Genomic DNA, 21,870 nt, shown 5'->3' with positions numbered 1-21,870 from the left:
ATTCCATTGGGAACTGAGACAGTTTCTCTCCCTGTAGACCTGAACTTTGATCTGTTTCTTGCTCGTGCTGCAGTGTACCAGAACTGGACTGGACTGGAAATATACAGATACATGTGGGACCTGAAGCAGCATGCTGTAGTGTGGAGTGCTCCTGGTCAGGGTGCCAGCTAGTCATGTCCTCTTCCAGGATACAACATTTCATACTTCCAGGATACTCCATTTCATATTGTTTTATATTACTGGGCTCCTGCCGGGAGGAAGTGCGGGATATAAATCAAATAAACAAACAAATAAATAAAATTCCCTCTCCCATTTTCATTCCCCCCCTCCGTTTTCCACTCCACCCAACAGACATTCAGCATTCTGTGTCCACTGAGTATGCTCAGTCCTCATGGACATTTTTTAAAATTTTATTTTTGGCCTTTCTCCCTTAAACATTTATTGTATTTTGGCTTTTCCTGAACTTACTGATGACTCCTTCTTGTGCATGGATATAGTGCTGTTTTGGTTACCGAAGGATCCACACTCAGAACAGGAGTTCGCCATTCCCCTAAACAGACAAACACATAAATAAATGCATATTGGGTTGTATTTAGCTACTTGGAGTAGGCCAATTGAAATTAATAAATGTTCAGGTTGCTCTGAGTAGGACTAACACGGAATACCACTCATTGTACTCCTTGTGGAACCTGAACATTCTTGTAATTCTCCTAAAATTTTAGGTGCTAGAGGTCAGCCTGGCAATTTAAGCAATGCATGTGTTTGATTGTACAATACAACTGAAGTGAGTTTTTCACCCTTCTGGTTGAGATCATTTCTACAAAAAATGAAGACCCCCCACCCCATTCCCATCACTGCAGCGCAATCGTAGCATTCATTCTTTCGTGTTCAAGAAATGAAATGCCTTCCCAACCATTCACTGTGGGAGAGGTAAACAGGGTAATTCTCCCCCTCCTCTTTCTTGCTATCATTTGGGGGAAAAGTTTAAAAAACCTGCAAAAGCTGTTTGATCAAAGTTGGTGGCAGGAAACAAAGAAAAGGTGTATGTGCGCATACCGTGGGAAGGAATGCCTCTGTCATAACATCTGAAACTAGAGATGGGGAGTGTGTGTTAGACTCCAACTCCCATTAGCTGGAGCTAGCATAGCTAATAGTCGGCTGATGGGAATTACAGTCCAGCAACATTGGGAGAGCTCCAGGTTCCCCAACCTTGTCTATGAACTTTTCTTTCCTCTCAGCTTGCAAAGGAGTACCTCTTCCACAGGTACTGACAAAGCAGATTGGGGGGAGGAGAGAAGAGAAAGACATTCTCAGAGGTGTAGGACATTTTTGCAGATTATTAATCACTCTGAAGGCACAGTGTGTGTTAAGAATTATGACTCATACCCCTGGTCCATCTATTCCACCGTCCTGCATCCAGCAGCTGAATGCTTTCAAGCTTTTTGTTTAAATACCAGTTCTAAATACTGTCCCTGAAGTATAGTGGTTATAAACTTGCAAAAGATTGACCTTTCTGAATCACAGCCTCATAAGTAATTGTAAGCAGTAAATTCTCTTGAAGTGTTTGGGTCACTCCCCATTTTCCAAAGATTTTTTCCTTCCTTGACTGGAACAGATGGAAACTTATTATCAGATACACAGCTTATAACATGACATGAAAATTAAGAACTCTCCCTGTCCCCGCCCACACCAACAAAGAATAAGTAGAGTACATGAAAGACTGTGAAGATTGATCATAGCCTGCTAAACAAGATTACTTTCAGCTGCTGTTTTACATGGCAAGATGATGCCTTATAAAAATCTGAAAGACAAAGGAATGTTTCAGCATTAATCTATTCAGACACATACTTGAGAGACAAGGTAACTTAGGACAGCAGTCTTACACCTGGGACACTCCTTTGATCCAAACATGCATTTGGGGACTGATTTCTTAGGGTGTTTTTTAACCATGCATTTGTATAGTGGTAGTGCTGCTGCTGTGACCCATCTTAGATTAATGACTTGGTAGTGGGTCCCATCCCACCACTTGAAGACCAATGGCTTAAGAAGTATTATTTATTTATTTATTTAATTAATTTGTATCCCGCCCTTCCTCCCAGCAGGAGCCCAGGGCGGCAAACAAGGCACTAAAAACACTTTAAAACATCATAAAAACAAATCTTAAAATACATTAAGACAAAACAGCATTAAAAACATTTTTAAAACTTTTTTAAAAGTGTTAAAAACATTATTAAAAAACATATTAAGCAATTCTGACACAGACACAGACTGGGATAGCTCTCAACTTAAAAGGCTTGTTGAAAAAGAAAAGTCTTCAAAAGGTGCCGAAAAGATAGCAGAGATGGTGCCTGCCTAATATTAAAAGGGTGGGAATTCCACAGGGTAGGTGCTGCCACACTAAAGGTCCATTTCCTATATTGTACAGATTGTTTTCAGATTGTTAATGTCTAATGTATTTGTATGTCTGTTTTGTACGTTGCCCAGAGTGGCTGGATAACCAGCCAGATGGGCGACAAATAAACAAATAAATAAATTAGATAGATAGTGCTGGAAGATGAGACCCCCAGGTCAGATGGCACTCATAGAGCTACTGGGGAAGAACAAAGGACAAGTACGAGTAGCGCTGTGACTAACGACGCAGCTGGGTCAAAGGCAAAAGGAAACCCCAAGGCTGATGTGCACAGATGCAAAAGGAGAGTCTGGTGTTGTACAACGCACACAACAGGAACATGGAATGTGAAAAGCATGAATCAGGGAAGGTTAGAAATTGTCAAGCAATTGTCAAGCCGCCCTGGGCTCCTGCTGGGAGGAAGGGCGGGATATAAATCAAATAATTGTCGAGCCCCAGGCAACCCAGGGGGGCCTGGATCAGGAGGTGGGGGAGCTCCAAGGCCCCTTCCCGGTGCAGAGTGACTCTGGGGGGGAGCTGTTTGAGGGCGCACCCCCAGCTCTGCAGATGGGAGAGATGTCAGATGTGGAGGATGCTCCTGAAGATCTGGGGGGAGGAGAAACGCCCTACCACTCTCTGATTCCCACGGGAAATTCGCCTGCCCACATGGAGACCCCTACCTTGCCAAGCGCCCCAGGAGAGCCGTTGGAGCAAGACCTCGCACGCGTGCCAACTCCACCCCCCCAGGATTCCTTGTCTGGCCCTTCAAACACTTCTCTGCCAGAAACATCTCCACCCCCTTCAATGGAGCCGGCACCTGAGGATTCTAGACTGTGAGATGAGCAGATGTGTGCACGCCCTCTGTCACCTCGTGCATGCCACTGAGAAAAGAGCCTTGGCCAGAGGGAGGTCCCGCGCAGGAGTCAGAGATTGCGGGTGAAAACCTTTCCTACTTAAGCCTGTGCCCCCCTGATGAGGGTGTTGAGTCAACTCCCCTTACAAGCTGCAGAGTAAGTCTGAGTAGTTTAGTTAGCGATTACAGTGAGCTAGTTAGTGAAATCTATGAGACGCCTTGCCTTTGAAGTTACTCTAATAAAACATGAATTAATTACAGTCTCACTTCCGTTTCATTATTCTCACTCTGGGCAGGACAATAATAAATAAATAAATAAAAAGCAAGAAATGGAACATATCAACATTACAATACTTGGTGTGAGTGAATTAAAATGGACGGGAGTGGGACATTTTCAATCGGGCAACTACAAAATTTTTTATGCAGGAAACGAGAAATGAAGAAGAAACAGGGTTGCTTTAATATTGAGAAGTAATGTAGCAAAAGCAATTAGGAGCTATAATGCAAGGTCTGAGCGAGTGCTATCAATGAGATTTAACTGGAAACCTATTAACATAACCATCATCCAAGTCTATGCTCCAATGGCAAATGCAGAAGGAGAGGAACTGGAGAGATTTTATGAAGAAGTACAGGAAGAAATTGATCACACACCAAAACAAAATATGCTGATAATCATGGGGGACTGGAATGCAAAGGTAGGGAACAAAGAAGAACTAGGAATTGTGGGGAAATGGGGCTTAGGAGATAGCAATGAAGCAGGAGAAAGATTTATCGAATTCTGTGAAGCCAGTAATTTGTTTCTTGCAAACACATTTTTTGAACAACTGAAAACACTACTGTACACATTGACATCACCAAATGGTCAATATAGAAATCAAACTGATTATATTGGTAGCAGAAGATGGAGAAGTTCCATACTCTGTGAAAACAAGACCAGGAGCAGAATGCAGTACAGATGATGAACTGGTCATACTGAAAATTCAGTAGCTAAAGAAGAAGAACAAAGCAATCATAATGCCAAAATACAATTTCAATAATATCCCAGAAGAATATAAAGATCAAATAAGGAACAGATTTGAGGCTTTAAACTTAGTTGACACAGAAGAACTATGGAGTGAAGCCAGAGACATTATCATGGAAGAATGCAAAAAGACAATACATCTTGCTAAAAAGAGAGAAAGAACTCAATGATCTTGATTCACTAGAAAAGACAATAACGCTGGGAAAACCAGAAGGGAGTAGAAAAAGAGAAAGACCAAACGAGAGATGGATTGATTCCATAAAGGAACCCACAGACCTGAATCTGAACCGGGTGGTTCATGACATATGCTATTGGCGGTCGCTGATTCTTAGAGTCGCCATAAGTTGTAATTGACTTGAAGGCACATAACAACAACTCCTCTATCAGATATTAGGGCCTATCACTGCACCCATAAAGATGGCTCATAATGAGCCAGATGGCTTTGAATACCATCCAGATGGGGTCATCTTGCTCTTGCTGTGTCCCTTCTCTACACAGTCCTGCACATCCTGTAATTCTGTATACAGCCGCATCTAATTTGATAATTACGGCTATTGAAGGCTTAACACCATCAATAGGGCTTAGCTCAGTGGTGCAGCACAGGTTCCAGTTTTAATCTCTGACATCTCCAGATAGGATGAGGAAAGATTCTTGCATGAAACCCTAGAGCAGCTGCTGGCCAGTCATAAGAAGAGCCTGCTGGATCAGGCCAAAGGCCCATCTAGTCCAGCACTCTGTTCTCACAGTGGCCAATCAGATGCCTATGGGAAGCCCACAAGCAGGACCTGAATGCAACAGCGCTCTCCCCACTTGCATTTCTAAGCAACTGATATTCAGAGTTACACCACCTCGTACAGTGGAGGTAGAATGGGTGGATGTGTCTAGAAGGACACACTGTGCTGCTGTAGCTGTTTGCCATTTGCCCACTATCTTCTCTCTGTTCCAGGTATGTAAAGGGGAGGAGCTGCCTGAGGCAGTGCCTCAGCGCCACACAAAGTGCAGTGCTATGTACACACTTAGTGTCGCACTTGGAGTCAGTTTGGAGCCCATTCCCTTTCAAGAGAAATCATTGCCACACTCTGCACGAGATGGCCAAATTTATGTGACTAAATGCCCTTTTTAGAGTGAAAGCTTGGTACTTGAATAGCTTTTGGTTTCTCTGGTGAGAGACGAGGGAAGTGTCCTTGCCTACTATGTTGGAAAAAGTGGTTTCTATACCTACAGTGAGAGCCTGGTGGGTATAGTTTCTGCCCCTTTGAGTGGGAGACAAGGAGGAGTGCTTGGTATGAATGCTTTATTTAGTGTGTGTGCACTGTTGCTTATTTATATGTATTTAGATTTGAGTGGTTCTCATGGTGTGGACATGTGAATATGCTGTTGTGTTTAGGATGAGAGATTGAATTATGTGAGTGCTTGCAGAGTGTGATATTGAGGTGTGCTAAAATAGTAACCTTGAGTGCATTGGTTTAGAATGTTGGTATGCTTGATGAACATGAGTATGTTGATTTTGTAAGGGTGTGCTTGAGTAAAGTGAATGATATCTATTTCCAACTGTAGTTAGATGAAATTCTGTTTGCTATTGTAAAGGGGCTGGCTGTTTTGTTTTGCTTATTATGTGATTAAGAAATGAGTTGATTTTCTTTTTCCTCTAATTTACCATATTTAAAATAGTGTTATGAGCACGGGGGTTGGGATGGATGATTCCTGTGGGTCTCCTTTCCAGCCTCTGATTTGGAATCCCGTGCCTTGGGGCTGGCTGTGCTGGCCAGATGAATTCCCTTTGTTAACCAAATAGATTGGCCAGGTAGGATAATGGGTCTATCAGTTGCCTAGCAATGGTGAATGGGCCAGGAAGACCCTTTTGTCATTGAAACTCTTCAGGAGAGGATTTCCCCCCCCTTCCTGGAGCCCAGGAAGTGTAGTTTAGTTGGGTCTAGAACATAAGAACATAAGAAGAGCCTGCTGGATCAGGCCAGTGGCCCATCTAGTCCAGCATCCTGTTCTCACAGTGGCCAACCAGGTGCCTGGGGGAAGCCTGCAAGCAGGACCCGAGTGCAAGAACACTCTCCCTTCCTGAGGCTTCCGGCAACTGGTTTTCAGAAGCATGCTGCCTCTGACTAGGGTGGCACAGCACAGCCATCACGGCTAGTAGCCACTGATAGCCCTGTCCTCCATGAACTTGTCTAATCTTCTTTTAAAGCCATCCAAGCTGGTGGCCATTACCGCATCTTGTGGGAGCAAATTCCATAGTTTAACTATGCGCTGAGTAAAGAAGTACTTCCTTTTGTCTGTCCTGAATCTTCCAACATTCAGCTTCTTTGAATGTCCACGAGTTCTAGTATTATGAGAGAGGGAGAAGAACTTTTCTCTATCCACTTTCTCAATGCCATGCATAATTTTATACACTTCTATCATGTCTCCTCTAACCCGCCTTTTCTCTAAACTAAAAAGCCCCAAATGCTGCAACCTTTCCTCGTAAGGGAGTCGCTCCATCCCCTTGATCATTCTGGTTGCCCTCTTCTGAACCTTTTCCAACTCTATAATATCCTTTTTGAGATGAGGCGACCAGAACTGTACACAGTATTCCAAATGCGGCTGCACCATAGATTTATACAACGGCATTATGATATCGGCTGTTTTATTTTCAATACCTTTCCTAATTATCGCTAGCATGGAATTTGCCTTTTTCACAGCTGCCGCACACTGGGTCGACATTTTCATCGTGCTGTCCACTACAACCCCGAGGTCTCTCTCCTGGTCGGTCACCGCCAGTTCAGACCCCATGAGCGTATATGTGAAATTCAGATTTTTTGCTCCAATATGCATAATTTTACACTTGTTTATATTGAATTGCATTTGCCATTTTTCCGCCCATTCACTCAGTTTGGAGAGGTCTTTTTGGAGCTCTTCGCAATCCCTTTTTGTTTTAACAACCCTGAACAATTTAGTGTTGTCAGCAAACTTGGCCACTTCATTGCTCACTCCTAATTCCAGGTCATTAATGAACAAGTTGAAAAGTACAGGTCCCAATACTGATCCTTGAGGGACTCCACTTTCTACAGCTCTCCATTGGGAGAACTGTCCGTTTATTCCTACTCTCTGCTTTCTGCTTCTTAACCAATTCCTTATCCACAAGAGGACCTCTCCTCTTACTCCATGACTGCTAAGCTTCCTCAGAAGTCTTTGGTGAGGTACCTTGTCAAACGCTTTTTGAAAGTCTAAGTACACTATGTCCACTGGATCACCTCTATCTGTATGCTTGTTGACACTCTCAAAGAATTCTAATAGGTTACTGAGACAGGACTTTCCCTTGCAGAAGCCATGCTGGCTCTGCCTCAGCAAGGCTTGTTCTTCTATGTGCTTGGTTAATCTAGCTTTAATAATACTTTCTACCAGTTTTCCAGGGACAGAAGTTAAGCTAACTGGCCTGTAATTTCCGGGATCCCCTCTGGATCCCTTTTTGAAGATTGGCGTTACATTTGCCACTTTCCAGTCCTCAGGCACGGAGGAGGACCTGAGGGACAAGTTACATATTTTAGTTAGCAGATCAGCAATTTCACCTTTGAGTTCTTTGAGAACTCTCGGGTGGATGCCATCTGGGCCCGGTGATTTGTCAGTTTTTATATTGTCCATTAAGCCTAGAACTACCTCTCTCGTTACCACTATTTGTCTCAGTTCCTCAGAATCCCTTCCTGCAAATGTTAGTTCAGGTTCAGGGATCTGCCCTATATCTTCCACTGTGAAGACAGATGCAAAGAATTCATTTAGCTTCTCTGCAATCTCCTTATCGTTCTTTAGTACACCTTTGACTCCCTTATCATCCAAGGGTCCAATCGCCTCCCTAGATGGTCTCCTGCTTTGAATGTATTTATAGAATTTTTTGTGGTTGGTTTTTATGTTCTTAGCAATGTGCTGCTCAAATTCTTTTTTAGCATCCCTTATTGTCTTCTTGCATTTCTTTTGCCAGAGTTTGTGTTCTTTTTTATTTTCTTCATTCGGACAATACTTCCATTTTCTGAAGGAAGACGTTTTGCCTCTAAGAACTTCCTTGACTTTGCTCGTTAACCATGCTGGCATCTTCTTGGCCCTGGCGGTACCTTTTCTGATCTGCGGTATGCACTCCAGTTGAGCTTCTAATATAGTGTTTTTAAACAACTTCCAAGCATTTTTGAGTGATGTGACCCTCTGGACTTTGTCTTTTAGCTTTCTTTTTACCAATCCCCTCATTTTTGTGAAGTTTCCTCTTTTGAAGTCAAATGTGACCGTGTTGGATTTTCTTGGCAATTGGCCAGTTACATGTATGTTTAATTTAACACTGTGGTCACTGCTTCCAATCGGTTCAACAACACTTACATCTCGCACCAGGTCCCGGTCCCCACTGAGGATTAAGTCCAGGGTTGCCGTCCCTCTGGTCAGTTCCATGACCAACTGGTCTAGGGAATAGTCATTTAGAATATCTAGAAACTTTGCTTCTTTGTCATGACTGGAACACATATGCAGCCAGTCTATGTCTGGGTAGTTGAAGTCACCCATTACTACCACATTTCCTAGTTTGGATGCTTCCTCAATTTCATATCTCATCTCGAGGTCTCCCTGAGCATTTTGATCAGGGGGATGATAGATCGTTCCCAGTATTAAGTCCCTCCTGGGGCATGGTATCACCACCCACAACGATTCTGTGGAGGAGTCCGCCTCTTTTGGGGTTTCCAGCTTGCTGGATTCAATGCCTTCTTTCACGTATAGAGCGACTCCGCCACCAATACGTCCTTCCCTGTCCTTCCGATATAGTTTATATCCAGGGATAACCGTATCCCACTGGTTTTCTCCATTCCACCAGGTCTCCGTTATGCTCACTATATCAATGCTCTCCTCTAAGACCAAGCACTCCAGTTCTCCCATCTTGGTTCGGAGGCTCCTAGCATTAGCGTACAGGCACTTGTAAGCAGTGTCTCTCTTCAAGTGTCTTTGGCACTTGTGGTTTGGCCTGTGGTAATTTTGCTCTTCTGAATTTATATCCTGTGCCCCTGCTCTCACAATGCCTACTTCTAGGCCTACCCCTTTTAAAATTTCATCATTTCTTTGGTTTTTATCCCAGGGGGGAGGTTTATTCCGAACCGGACCTTTCTCAGCTCCAGTCGGGTTTCCCCCCTCAGTCAGTTTAAAAGCTGCTCTGCTACCTTTTTAATGTTAAGCGCCAGCAGTCTGGTTCCATTCTCGTTCAAGTGGAGCCCGTCCCTTTTGTACAGGCCCGGCTTGTCCCAAAATGTTCCCCAGTGCCTAACAAATCCAAACCCTTCCACCCGACACCATCGTCTCATCCACGCATTGAGACTGCGAAGCTGGGCCTGTCTGGCTGGTCCTGCGCGTGGAACCGGTAGCATTTCAGAGAAAGCCACCTTGGAGGTCCTGGCTTTCAGCATCCTACCTAGCAACCTAAATTTTGCTTCCAGGACCTCACGGCTGCATTTCCCCATGTCATTGGTGCCAACGTGCACCACGACCACTGACTCCTCCCCAGCACTGTCTACCAAACTATCTAAACGACGGGCGATATCCGCAACCTTCGCACCAGGCAGGCAAAACACCTTGCGGTCTACACGCCCATCACACACCCCACTGTCTATGTTCCTAATGATCGAATCACCCACTACAAGGATCCCTCCACCCCCTGGAGATATATCCTCGGCATGAGAGGATAGCTGCTCATCCCCCAAGGAATGGGTCCCTTCTAAGGGATCGTTTCCCTCTTCCTCAGCTGGATGCTCTCCTTCCCCGAGACCATCGTTCTCCATGATAGCAGGAGAGCTATCATCGTTGGAGTGGGACACAGCTATAACGTCCCTGAAGGCCTCCTCCACACACCTCTCTGCCTCTCTCAGCTTTTCCAGGTCTGCCACCTTGGTCTCAAGGAAATGAAGTCGTTCCCGGAGAGCCAGGAGCTCATTGCACCGAGAGCACACCCATGACTTCTGTCCAACAGGCAGATAGTTGTACATGCTGCAGGCGGTGCAAAACACTGGAAAGCCCCTACACCCCTGCTGGCTTCTTACCTGCATAGTTTTGTTTAAGGTTTATTACGTCAATGGGTTGGAGACTGCGGTTTAGTTGAGGTCAGGGAACAGACGGGCAGAGTGGGGGGCCCTGGCCTCCTCACCCTGCTGCCGAACTCGCTCTGCTGCTTAACTCGCCTTGACGCTCTGCTGCTTAACTCGCCTTGACGCTCTGCTGCTTAACTCGCCTTGACGCTCTGCTGCTTAACTCGCCTTGACGCTCTGCTGCTTAACTCGCCTTGACGCTCTGCTGCTTAACTCGCCTTGACGCTCTGCTGCTTAACTCGCCTTGACGCTCTGCTGCTTAACTCGCCTTGACGCTCTGCTGCTTAACTCGCCTTGACGCTCTGCTGCTTAACTCGCCTTGACGCTCTGCTGCTTAACTCGCCTTGACGCTCTGCTGCTTAACTCGCCTTGACGCTCCGTCACCTGGGGCCTTGACGCTCCGTCACCTGGGGCCTTGACGCTCCGTCACCTGGGGCCTTGACGCTCCGTCACCTGGGGCCTTGACGCTCCGTCACCTGGGGCCTTGACGCTCCGTCACCTGGGGCCTTGACGCTCCGTCACCTGGGGCCTTGACGCTCCGTCACCTGGGGCCTTGACGCTCCGTCACCTGGGGCCTTGACGCTCCGTCACCTGGGGCCTTGACGCTCCGTCACCTGGGGCCTTGACGCTCCGTCACCTGGGGCCTTGACGCTCCGTCACCTGGGGCCTTGACGCTCCGTCACCTGGGGCCTTGACGCTCCGTCACCTGGGGCCTTGACGCTCCGTCACCTGGGGCTCCCTCTAGCTCGTGGAGCAGGCTCCCTCGCTAGGGTGCTCTGACTTTATATGTGTGGCTGGTTCCTCCCAGCTACTGCTGCCAGCCAATGATGTGTTACTTGAGGCTGATGGCTATCAGCTGGGGCTTAACACTTTAGTATTCTCTCAGGCTTCCTTCCTTCCTGAGCGAGGGGCGGGGCTGTTTAAGCTTTTGGCTGCTTTTAATCTAATCAAGGGGCTGCGCCTTCCAGGCAAGTCTTTTGTGTTTGTTGTTTTCCCACCTAGAACAGCCTGACCTTTCTTTAACCTAGGGAAACAGAGCTTGTGGTTGTGTTTCAGGAAGGCTGAAGCTGCCCTTTTTAGCAAGGACTGAGCTGACTCTCTCCCTGTATGTGTCGGTTCCGCAAGCTAGAAAACCAAGAGGCAGACTTTTCCCCCTTCTCTCCGACTGGAATTTAGCCTTGTTTACAGTGTCCCCTGAAGCTTTCCTGCTAGGGTGGTGTTGAAAACTAGCTTTCTATAGGCTTCCTTCTCCTAGGATCTGTCTCCTAAGATATAGGTTCTTTCAGGATTTGGCTCCTAGCTCAGGGTGACCTTGGGCTGCCCTTATTACTTATTGCTCTGAGCTGTTTTACTTCAATTAAATAATGGAATAAATGGGAGCTACTTACCCTCTTTTCGCTCTGCTGCTTAACTCGCCTTGACGCTTTGTCAGCTGGGGCCTTGACGCTTCGTCAGCTGGGGCTCCCTCTAGCTCGTGGAGCAGGCTCCCTCGCTAGGGTGCTCTGACTTTATAAGAATGTTTGGAGACTGCAGGCAGGCAGAGAGGCTGGCTTTCTGCATCATGGCTATAGGATGCCTCCTGTAACCCTGATGGGAAAGCTGGATATTGGACTGCTGATGCCTTGAACCCCCTCCAACCTAAACTCAGATTGGAATGTGTGTAAATAAATAAACCATATTTCTTTTTTTTTTACAATAATTTTTATTCAAATTTTCATAAAACAAACAAAACAAAATCATAAAACATTCAAAGACAAAAAACAAAACAAAACAAAAATGATTAAACAGAAAAATAAAATGTTGACTTCCCATTTGTCGCAGATCAGTTATAGGTCTACAATATATAACAATCCTGTCTCTTAAATTATATTATAAAATCACTTTCCTCCAGTAGTTATCTTAATTAATCATCAAATCTCATAAACATTACTTTATTCTTTCCACAAAAAGTCAGAGAGGTTTCAATTCTTTAAGAAATATATCAATTTTTCTCCAAATAAGCATGTCGATTAATCCATCTCGTTAATAATAATAATAATCTTATTGTCATAACCATAGTCCAAATAAACATATCGATTAATCCATCTTATCAAATCTGTTAGGTCCAATAATTTCAATAGCCATTCTTCCATTATCAATATTAATTCCATCTTCCATCTTCAATAGTCCTGTTAAGTCCAGTAATTTCAGTGTCCATTCTTCCATTATCAGTATTCCATAATACTCTTGCTGTCATAGCCATAGTCATATAATAAGAGTCTGACGGGAATTTCCTTTATCACAAATATTTTCTTGCCATCAATTCTGAATATGTTGCTGAAATATTGTTGTAAAGTCATATCTCTGTTCTTCTTTTTTACAAAATGCACTAGCTTATCTCTTGAGAGTTTTTCCATTGTCACATGGCTGTAGTTAATTCCATAGATTTTCTCTATATCAAGCTCCATCACATCATTCCAGTCCAGAAAATTATCCAAGCCATTGATAACTTTATCTCTAATATCTTCATTAATTTGTTCAGAGATAACGTTGAATTCCAAACAGTAGATTTTATTTCTAATATCCATAAACTCCAGATCTTTTTCCAATTCCACATTTGTTCCAATCTCCAGGGCTTGTATCTTCCCTTTATTTTTTCTTTTCTCATCTCTGATCTCATTCTCCTCTCTCACAGGATCCCCTATTTCTTTAAGCTCCTGCGTCATTTTGCTCAGTTCAATTTTCAGCTCCTTACTGCCCTGTCGCAGGGTTTGTTTCGTTATCTCAATCTCATCCATTATTTTCTGAAACATAATTACTTCCAGATTCTCAGCCACTTTCTTGATTGCCATTCTTAAAACCACGAAAACAAAACAAAACAAAAATAAAGAAGAACCACTTCTTATTTCAGCAACAATTGGGTTAATATTCCAGGCTTGATGACATCACAGTATAAACAGAGCAGCCTGCCTTATCTCTCTATGTTCAGGAATACAAAACAAATTTAGTTCCCAGCATCAAAACAGTTAGTGGCGTCGTGAACAAGCAGATTCGTCAAAATAAAATAGACCAAAAAGAGAATAGTCCCAGACAATATAATGTTCCAAAGTTCATATTTTTTATTTTTTTCTCCTCGGAATAGAAATCCCTCTTCTGTTTATATCTTTAGAATGCACTTCCAGGACAGCTTTTTGCAATAGAAACAAAGATAAGCTTTTTCAATTTCTTTCCTCCTTAATTTCGTGAATAACAGAGAAGAGTTATAGCTCACCCAGAAATTCTTTATAGCTGATTCATTTGACAAATCTCTTTTTGCTGCAACAATTTAAACCAAGTAAAAAAAAAAATAGAAAGAAGGGTGCTTGCCTGTTAGTCCGTTTTCTCTTTGAAGAAAAGATAAACGTGTCGCATTAATCAGATAGAGCTTGTTCGGAAGTCCGTCCGGCATTGCTGGCTGAACCTTTTCTCATAAATTAATGAAATCCAGTCCTCCCAACAAAAACAGGCTTTTGAGGTTGATCTCTACATTTCTCCCTGCCTGGGAGAAATTTCATCAGTCAAAAAGAATGTTCTGACTGATTTATATCTGAAAAAGCTTCTTCTGAGACGGGAGCCCGTCTCAAAAAGCAGGCACAAGCGAAGTCACCCTTCCCGGAAGTCCCATAAATAAACCATATTTCATAGAGATACCACAGTCTCCGCTGACCTTCTTCCCAAAGGAAACCAAACCCTGGAGGAGTGCAGGGACCCCTGGAAATCTCACCGCTCGGAGATTGGGGAGGTGTGCAACAATAAGGCTGATTTTTAACTTGATTTTTTAATTATTATTTTTTTAAGCCTAGGGGATATTTTGTTCAGTCTGCCATGTTATGACTTTTTCTTGTATTTATAGGAAATACTAAATGTTAATACTAAAGAGGGTGTTCTATCCAGTTAATAGTTGTTTTTCATAGATTGTGCTTTTTGTATTTGCTGTTTAAGACGTGTTAACTTATGTTGTACACTACTTAGAGTTTCATTTAAATATAAGTGGTATATAAATTGTCTAAATAAAATAAAATAAATAGAATAGCATCATCATCATTGCCACACCATTGATAGTCCTATCCTCCATGAATTTGTCTAATCCTCTTAAAACAATCCAAGCTGGTGGCCATCACTGTCTTGCAGGAGCAAATTCCACAGTTTAGCTATGTGCTGTGCAAAGAAATACTTTCTTTTGTCTTGAACCTTCCATCATTCAGCTTCATTGGATGTTCCTGAGTTCTAGTATGACAAGAGATGGGAAAAAAACATTTATCCACTTTCTCCACACCATGCATAATTCTATACACCTCTTAACTCTTAAGAGGGTTATGTTCCCTCTTAACTAAAAATGCATCCTTTCTGTAAAGGCGTATATTACAGAAACTAATAGTTTATTAACCACCTTAATTAAGTCTATGAGGACTCTCCTTACTGAACAACCAAACGTACCTGCCAATCCTGTTAGCACCCTTCTTAACAAGGATTCTTTGAAATGGAAGCCCAGGACGAAAGTTAAGGGCTCTAAGTCAATAAGTTTGGCCAATCGGAGAGAAAAAAAACTAAAGAAATCCAAAAACGTCAAAAACTTCAAATTAGCTTCAAACAGGAAATTGAACTTTAAACCTTTATTTAAATTGTTGGATGCTCCAACCAAAACCCACCATCCATCATCATCTGATAGAGGGAAAATACCCTCTATCAAGCCCTTTAAGATCGAGCGATATAAGTTCTGTTTCCAAAAGTGATAAGGACGCAGTCGAATTGGACCCCGAGCTGACAGCCAGAGGCTCCAACGTAAAAGGTTCTTATAACTTACAACAAGTTCACTACTCCTCTGTAAGCAATCGTAATGATCGGTTTTGGAATTTACAACTGCTGAGAGAAAAGCTGGTGGTTACTATTTCAGCTTCAACATTGGATTTATGGATGACTTCCTCAATAAGACAATGCTTCAATTCTTGTCTCCAGTTTCTCCTGCCGGATAGCCAACTCAAAATCTACATTAAACATGTGACCCACCTATTTTCCGTCGATCCGGATAAACGTGCCATTTTTACCTTACAATCATCACAGATGGCTGATCGTATCTATAAGATTAAGGAAGAATTTTTTACAAATGGCATCTTGTTGCAACGTTACTTTGTTAATAATGCTCCACCCGAGCTACTTTATAGCTATTTCCCTTCACAGATAAGAACTGAGAAGTGTCGAACACAGATAACCCCTAGTGGACAGAGAAGTCAAGCGCATCAAATTGCCCCTTCTGGACAAACTCATTCTCAACTGTGGCACACAAATATTGCCTTGGAGCGCTGGTCCTTAAGGCAAGAAGGCTTTGTTCCAGAAGAGCTCTTTCTCTTGGAATCGTACGGACGTTTACCTAAATCTGAAGAAGAAATAATCTCCAGATTGGCCCGCATCATACAAAATCTATCAAAGGAAAGCCTCTATGTTAATGGAGCTGACTTCTCCTTAGACCATAAATTAATCTTGGACGATCTAATGGTCTCCCCTCCTAAAAACCTGATTCATCAACTTTCACCACAAATCTTGACATCTAATAATAAAAACAATCCTTCTCTGGCTGGAAGAGAGCGGAGCCCATTCAGACCACAATCTAAGGAAGTGGCCGTGGGCCCAGTGAAGCAAAAGACTGGACCCACTTGGCTAGAGATGCGCATGTTACACCCAGACGAACAGGAGTCCCCGGCCAAAACTCAAAAGAATGATTTTGATCTCTCAAAGCAGTCAACACAAACATTTAGAGTCTTATCAAATGTGAGTACACTTACGCCAACAGTAAATATTATTACTCCATCTTAAATTGGAGGCACAGAACCTTCTTATAGCCTTGGGCATAAGGATTCCTGGTCTCCTGCCCTTTATTTGTATTAACATTTACATTCCCCCGGTAAATTCTGTCCAGCAAGAATCTCCTTGGCCGATTTTGGATGCATGTTTGGAAGCATTACAAATTAGATATCCATCTTATGAGCTCCTTCTGGGGGGTGATTTTAATGCTAGAATGGGTCCAAATTTTCCAGAGGGTGATGACAGCCTTAGTGAATTTTCTGTGGGCCCCCCAATATTAAGCAGAGCTACTAGGGATCAAATAGTTAATGAATATGGTTTAGCCCTTTCTCAGATGATCCAAAAATTTCAACTGGTTTGCCTAAACGGCTCCACTTTAGATCTCTCCAAAGGCTCTTTTACGTACCTAGCAAGGAAGGGGGCTAGTATAGTGGACTACTTTTTTGGTTCCTATCTTTTGTTAAATAGAATGAAGTAATTTAACGTTTTGACAAGACCCGAGAGTGACCATCTTCCAATAAGGGTTATTCTCTTGGTCTCTCAAAAGAAAAGAGCTAATCAAACTGAGGCCACTTGTATGCGGAGGCACCTTAAATGGTCTCAGGATATTGGGATTAAAGCCCACCAACTGTTGTCAACACAGCTCCTAGCCAATTTACATCAAATGGTCATAACAGATCCACAGAGTTGTCTAAGGGCTTATGAATCTTTAATAGCCGAGCTAAGTCCACGGATTGCTGACTTAACGGGGACATCAGCCCCTTTCCATCCTAGAACTTGGTATGATAAGGAATGTAGAGTTTTCAAAAAACAACTTATTAAGCTAATTAAATCATACCAATTAAATAACCTCCCTGATACATTTCAACAGTTAATATTACGGAGAAGGGCATATAAAACATTAATTAAAAAAAAGAAAAAACTTTTTTTTCAGACTAATTGGAGAGTTTTAATAAAAGCAACCAGGGATGGGAATGAGACAGAATTTTGGAGACTCCTTCAGGGGAAGTTGATTCCAACAAATTATACTATCATTCCTCCTATTATGCAAGATGAATGGGTGGCACACTTTAGTTCGATATTCGGAAGTCTCCTTCCTCCAAAACCGGTGAAAATCGCAGAGATGTTGAAGGAACTTCCGTCCTGGCCTCCGGTTTCTTCGGAAGAAGTCAGAGAGTTAGTGTCCTCCCTGAAAGCAGGAAAAGCTCCCGGAGAGGACATGCTTCCACCTGACTTTATATTACAAGATTTATCGTGGTGGGCCCCCCTTCTTGCCGCTCTTTTCACTAACATAATTAATACAGGCAATATCCCTCAGGGATGGTTAACCAGCATAGTGGCCCCAATTTTTAAAAAAGGAGACCCAATGATACCGGCAAATTATCGCCCCATAAGCCTTCTAAATGTAACATCGAAACTGTTCAGCCGTCTGCTCCTTAACAAACTTAAGGCTTGGGATCAGTCAAATTCGATAATATGCAAAGAACAGGCTGGCTTCAGACCACACATGAGCACAATAGATCAGGCTTTTATTTTGCATCATTTAATAAAGAAAACAAGAGCTAAAGCGAATCAATCTTTATATATTGCCTTTATAGATTTTGCTGCGGCTTTTGACACAGTGGACAGAGGCCTTCTTTGGCAAAAGCTGGCACAAACAAATATAGACCAAAGGCTATTATGGTTGATAAGGGCTCTTTACCAATCAAATGTCATCCAGGTGCGACTAGGGATTAACGGCACTTTATCACCTAAAATCCCAGTTTATAGGGGGGTTAAACAAGGGTGCCTGTTGGCTCCCTTTTTATTTAATTTTTTTATAAACGCTATTGTTGAGACTTTGTCATCGTCTGATTTCCCCCCCCCTCAATTGATACAAATAAGATTCCAATTCTTTTGTATGCCAATGATGTGGCCTTATGCTCATTAACAAAAATAGGCCTCAAGCGCATGATCCTAAAATTGGAGGATTATTGCCACTCTCAGAATTTAAAGATCAATCAAGCAAAATCTAAAATTATGGTGTGCGGCAAATTCATGAATGCAAAGAATAACTGGTCAATAAATGGGGTCCCAATAGAGCAGGTTTCTAATTTTAAATATCTTGGTATATATTTGTCCAACAGGCTCTCCTGGACAGAACAGATTAAGGCAATGACCCTAACCAGTTCCCGAGCCTTGGGCTTGACGAAAAAAATCTTTTTTACGTGGGGGGGGCAATTTGTTCCCCCTATGATAAAAATATTAAAAACCAAAATATTACTGAAGATTTTATATGGAGTAGAATTGTGGGGGGTAACAGCAAGATCTTATATGGACACTCTCCAGAATAGTTTTATGAAGCAAATTTTAGGACTTCCCATGGGGACTCCGGCAGCCCATCTCAGGGCGGAATTGGGGATTCCCTCAGTTGAGGCTCTCATTGATTTGGCATACCTTAGATATTGGCTCCAAATTCTCAACATGGATGATTCAACCCTAGCAAAACAATGCTGGCTAGAACAAATGCGGCTGGGAGGATGGGCTAAGAACTGCCAGACGTTACTATCTAAATATAATCTCTCCTTGGCAAAGCTGATGGAATTAAGCAATGTTGCTCTTTGCAACTGGATTTTTGATAACGACGCTGCCCAGGATCGTTTATCTATAGAAATGGCCCCTTATTCATCGTGGTTTCCTTGTTTTAAAACTAACCACTTTATGTCTAATTATTTAGACGCTCTTGACAGCGCCCCAATTAGAAGAGCTTTTACTTCCCTTCGCTTTCAAGCTATGCCCACGGCCTATATTGAGGGCCGATACAGAGGTATTCCTGTGGCTCAACGCCAATGTGTTTACGGCTGTAAGGCAATAGAAGAGATTGTTCACTATTTACTCTATTGCCCCTTATATGAGGACCCTAGGCGGAAATTTTTATCCTTAATTCTAGTCCCTTTAGCACTTTGCACAGATAATGAGAGGGTCAACTTTCTTTTAAACGATAATTATAATTCAATGACCCTTGCAGTCGCCAATTTTGCTCTGGCGGCCCAAAAACTGAGAAAAACCTTTGTCAAAGGCTTAGACGATCTGAACTGACATTGATTTTAATAGTATCTATATATATTTTTTAGGTATTGTATGTATGTAACTTTGCACAAGGCCTATGGCTCAGACTGCAATAAAGTGTTGTTGTATATAAATTGTCTAAATAAAATAAAATAAATAGAATAGCATCATCATCATTGCCACACCATTGATAGTCCTATCCTCCATGAATTTGTCTAATCCTCTTAAAACAATCCAAGCTGGTGGCCATCACTGTCTTGCAGGAGCAAATTCCACAGTTTAGCTATGTGCTGTGCAAAGAAATACTTTCTTTTGTCTTGAACCTTCCATCATTCAGCTTCATTGGATGTTCCTGAGTTCTAGTATGACAAGAGATGGGGAAAAAAACATTTATCCACTTTCTCCACACCATGCATAATTCTATACACCTCTTAACTCTTAAGAGGGTTATGTTCCCTCTTAACTAAAAATGCCTCCTTTCTGTAAATTAAAAAGCCCAAATGTTCCAACAGTTCGTTATAGGGGAGTTGCTCCATGTGCTTGAAAATGCAGAGCTAGAAAGGCCAAACAAGAGATTGACTGATTCCATAAAGGAAGCCACAGTCATGAACTTACAATATCTGAACAGGGTGGTTCATGACAGATGCTCTTGGAGGTTGCTGATTCATAGGGTCACCATAAGTTGTGATCATCTTGAAGGCACATAACAACAACAAAGAAAGACCAAATGGTCTGAGTCTGTATAAGGCCTGTATTCTTAATCCACTTTGCTCTGCAGGATCATATGCTGGCTTGCAAGGCCACAAGATAATGATGTTTCCCATCTTAACTCCTTAGGATGGAACTACTTCATGAGACAAACATGGAGATGTTTGGCTTTCAAGGCCACTGAAATTATTGGCTTCCACTGATTGTGCTCTGCAAATGCCCCTTGCTATCACCACAAATTTTCAGCCTGTTTCCCCCCAGCTGGGTTTCAAGTCCAGAAGTAAATTGAACTGGGAGGGGGGAATGGTCTGGGATGGATTTCCAGAGGAGAATTTGTTGGCATGGAAGGGTTAAGCCAGCCTTTCCCAACTAGTAGGCCACCAGGTGTTGCTGGACCACAACTCCCATCAGCCAGCATTGCCAATGGTCAGGAAATATGGGAATTGTGGTCCAACAACATCTGGTGGCCCACTAGTTGGGGAAAGGCTGGGTTAAGCACTCTTTCTTCCACCTGCTGCTGCTGATTCTCAACAAGTGTTCTACCTCCACGCCTGTTACCTTGACAAAGAGTTTGTCAAGGTAATATGTAGTTCTGATCATGCTTGCTGGTTCTGCAGCTAATGGGACTTGCTGGGATACAAGCAATGGACTTCAGACTGAGGAAGCTGTTACTGTTTTTCCAAGAGTACTTCTCTGACACTTGAGATGCAGCAAAAAAAAGGGACAATGTGTGCAGTGAAGCACATAACAGGATTATAAACAGAATTAAGAAAAGAGTTTTCATGTCATTAATTGTCTACTGGATGGTTAAATCTTCCAGGATTTTTAACAAGCCTTCTAATTGACTACATCAATTATATAGCTTACTGCTGTCTTGAGATAGTTGCTTTCATCAACTTGTTGATGCATTCCATATCTTAGGCATTCCTCCACATTTTTTCTCTCATTAATTAATAAAAAGTAATTAATATTTTGGCTCATTTGTGATTGTGCCAGAATTTGAAGAGACAGAGATGAAAAGTGGAGCTTTCTGGCTTTGACCTCAACCATGTGGTTCAAGGCTCGGAGATGGGGGTTCGAGAATGATAGCAGTGGTAAAAGTAGCAGGTCAGGTATGCTGAACATGGTTTAGTGCAGGGGTGAGGAACCTCAGGCTTGAGGCCAAATGCAGCCCTCCAAGTTTCTCTATCTGGTCTAGGGTTGCCAGGCTCAGGGCCTGTGACTGATCCTGTATCTTTAGGAGAAGAGAAAGTCAGCCAAGTGCAGGTGCTCTTGCAACACTGTAATGGGAAAAACCACAGGGTGGAATTCTCCCTTCCCCCTGCACAACTTTTAAAGATACAGAAGACCTCCTGGTTGCCAGGCCTGGCCTCCAAGAGATCTTCTGTATCTTTAAAAGTTGTGCAGAATGAAGGGAGAATTCCACCTTGTGGTTTTTCCCATTTCAGTGTTGCAAGAAAACCTGCACTTGGCTAACTTTCTCTTCTCCTAAAGATACAGGATCAGTCTCAGGCCCTGAACCTGGCAACCCTCATCTGGTCCCTCAGGGCTCTTTCCAGGCCATACCCTCTCCACAGTTTCACCCCATACTGGCCTTGCTTTTCACACTTTTTTAGTGTTTTTGCATGGTTATAATGTGCCCTTGAACACTGATAATGCCTCTTGCTTTCCTGGATGGACGATACAGAGGAGTATGTGAGTGTGCATAGAAAATAACCTGCTATATATACTAGTAAAATTGACATTCATTGCTCCACCCACTTTTGCTTCTGACCCTGCCGAAGTGCATTTGGCTCTTGGAAGGTTACCTAGAAGGGACTGGAGTCCTTGAGCTGAAAAAGGTTCCCCACACCTGGTTTAGCATGTGCAAGAGCTGGAGTGAACCTCAGACAAATGTACTCTTCCTTTCCCTCTCCACCTCCATTGTAGCCAGAAGGAT

Source organism: Rhineura floridana, chromosome 6, assembly GCF_030035675.1.
Source record: "Rhineura floridana isolate rRhiFlo1 chromosome 6, rRhiFlo1.hap2, whole genome shotgun sequence".
Classification (NCBI taxonomy): Eukaryota; Metazoa; Chordata; class Lepidosauria; order Squamata; family Rhineuridae; genus Rhineura; species Rhineura floridana.
Note: the sequence above shows the minus strand (reverse complement) of the source record.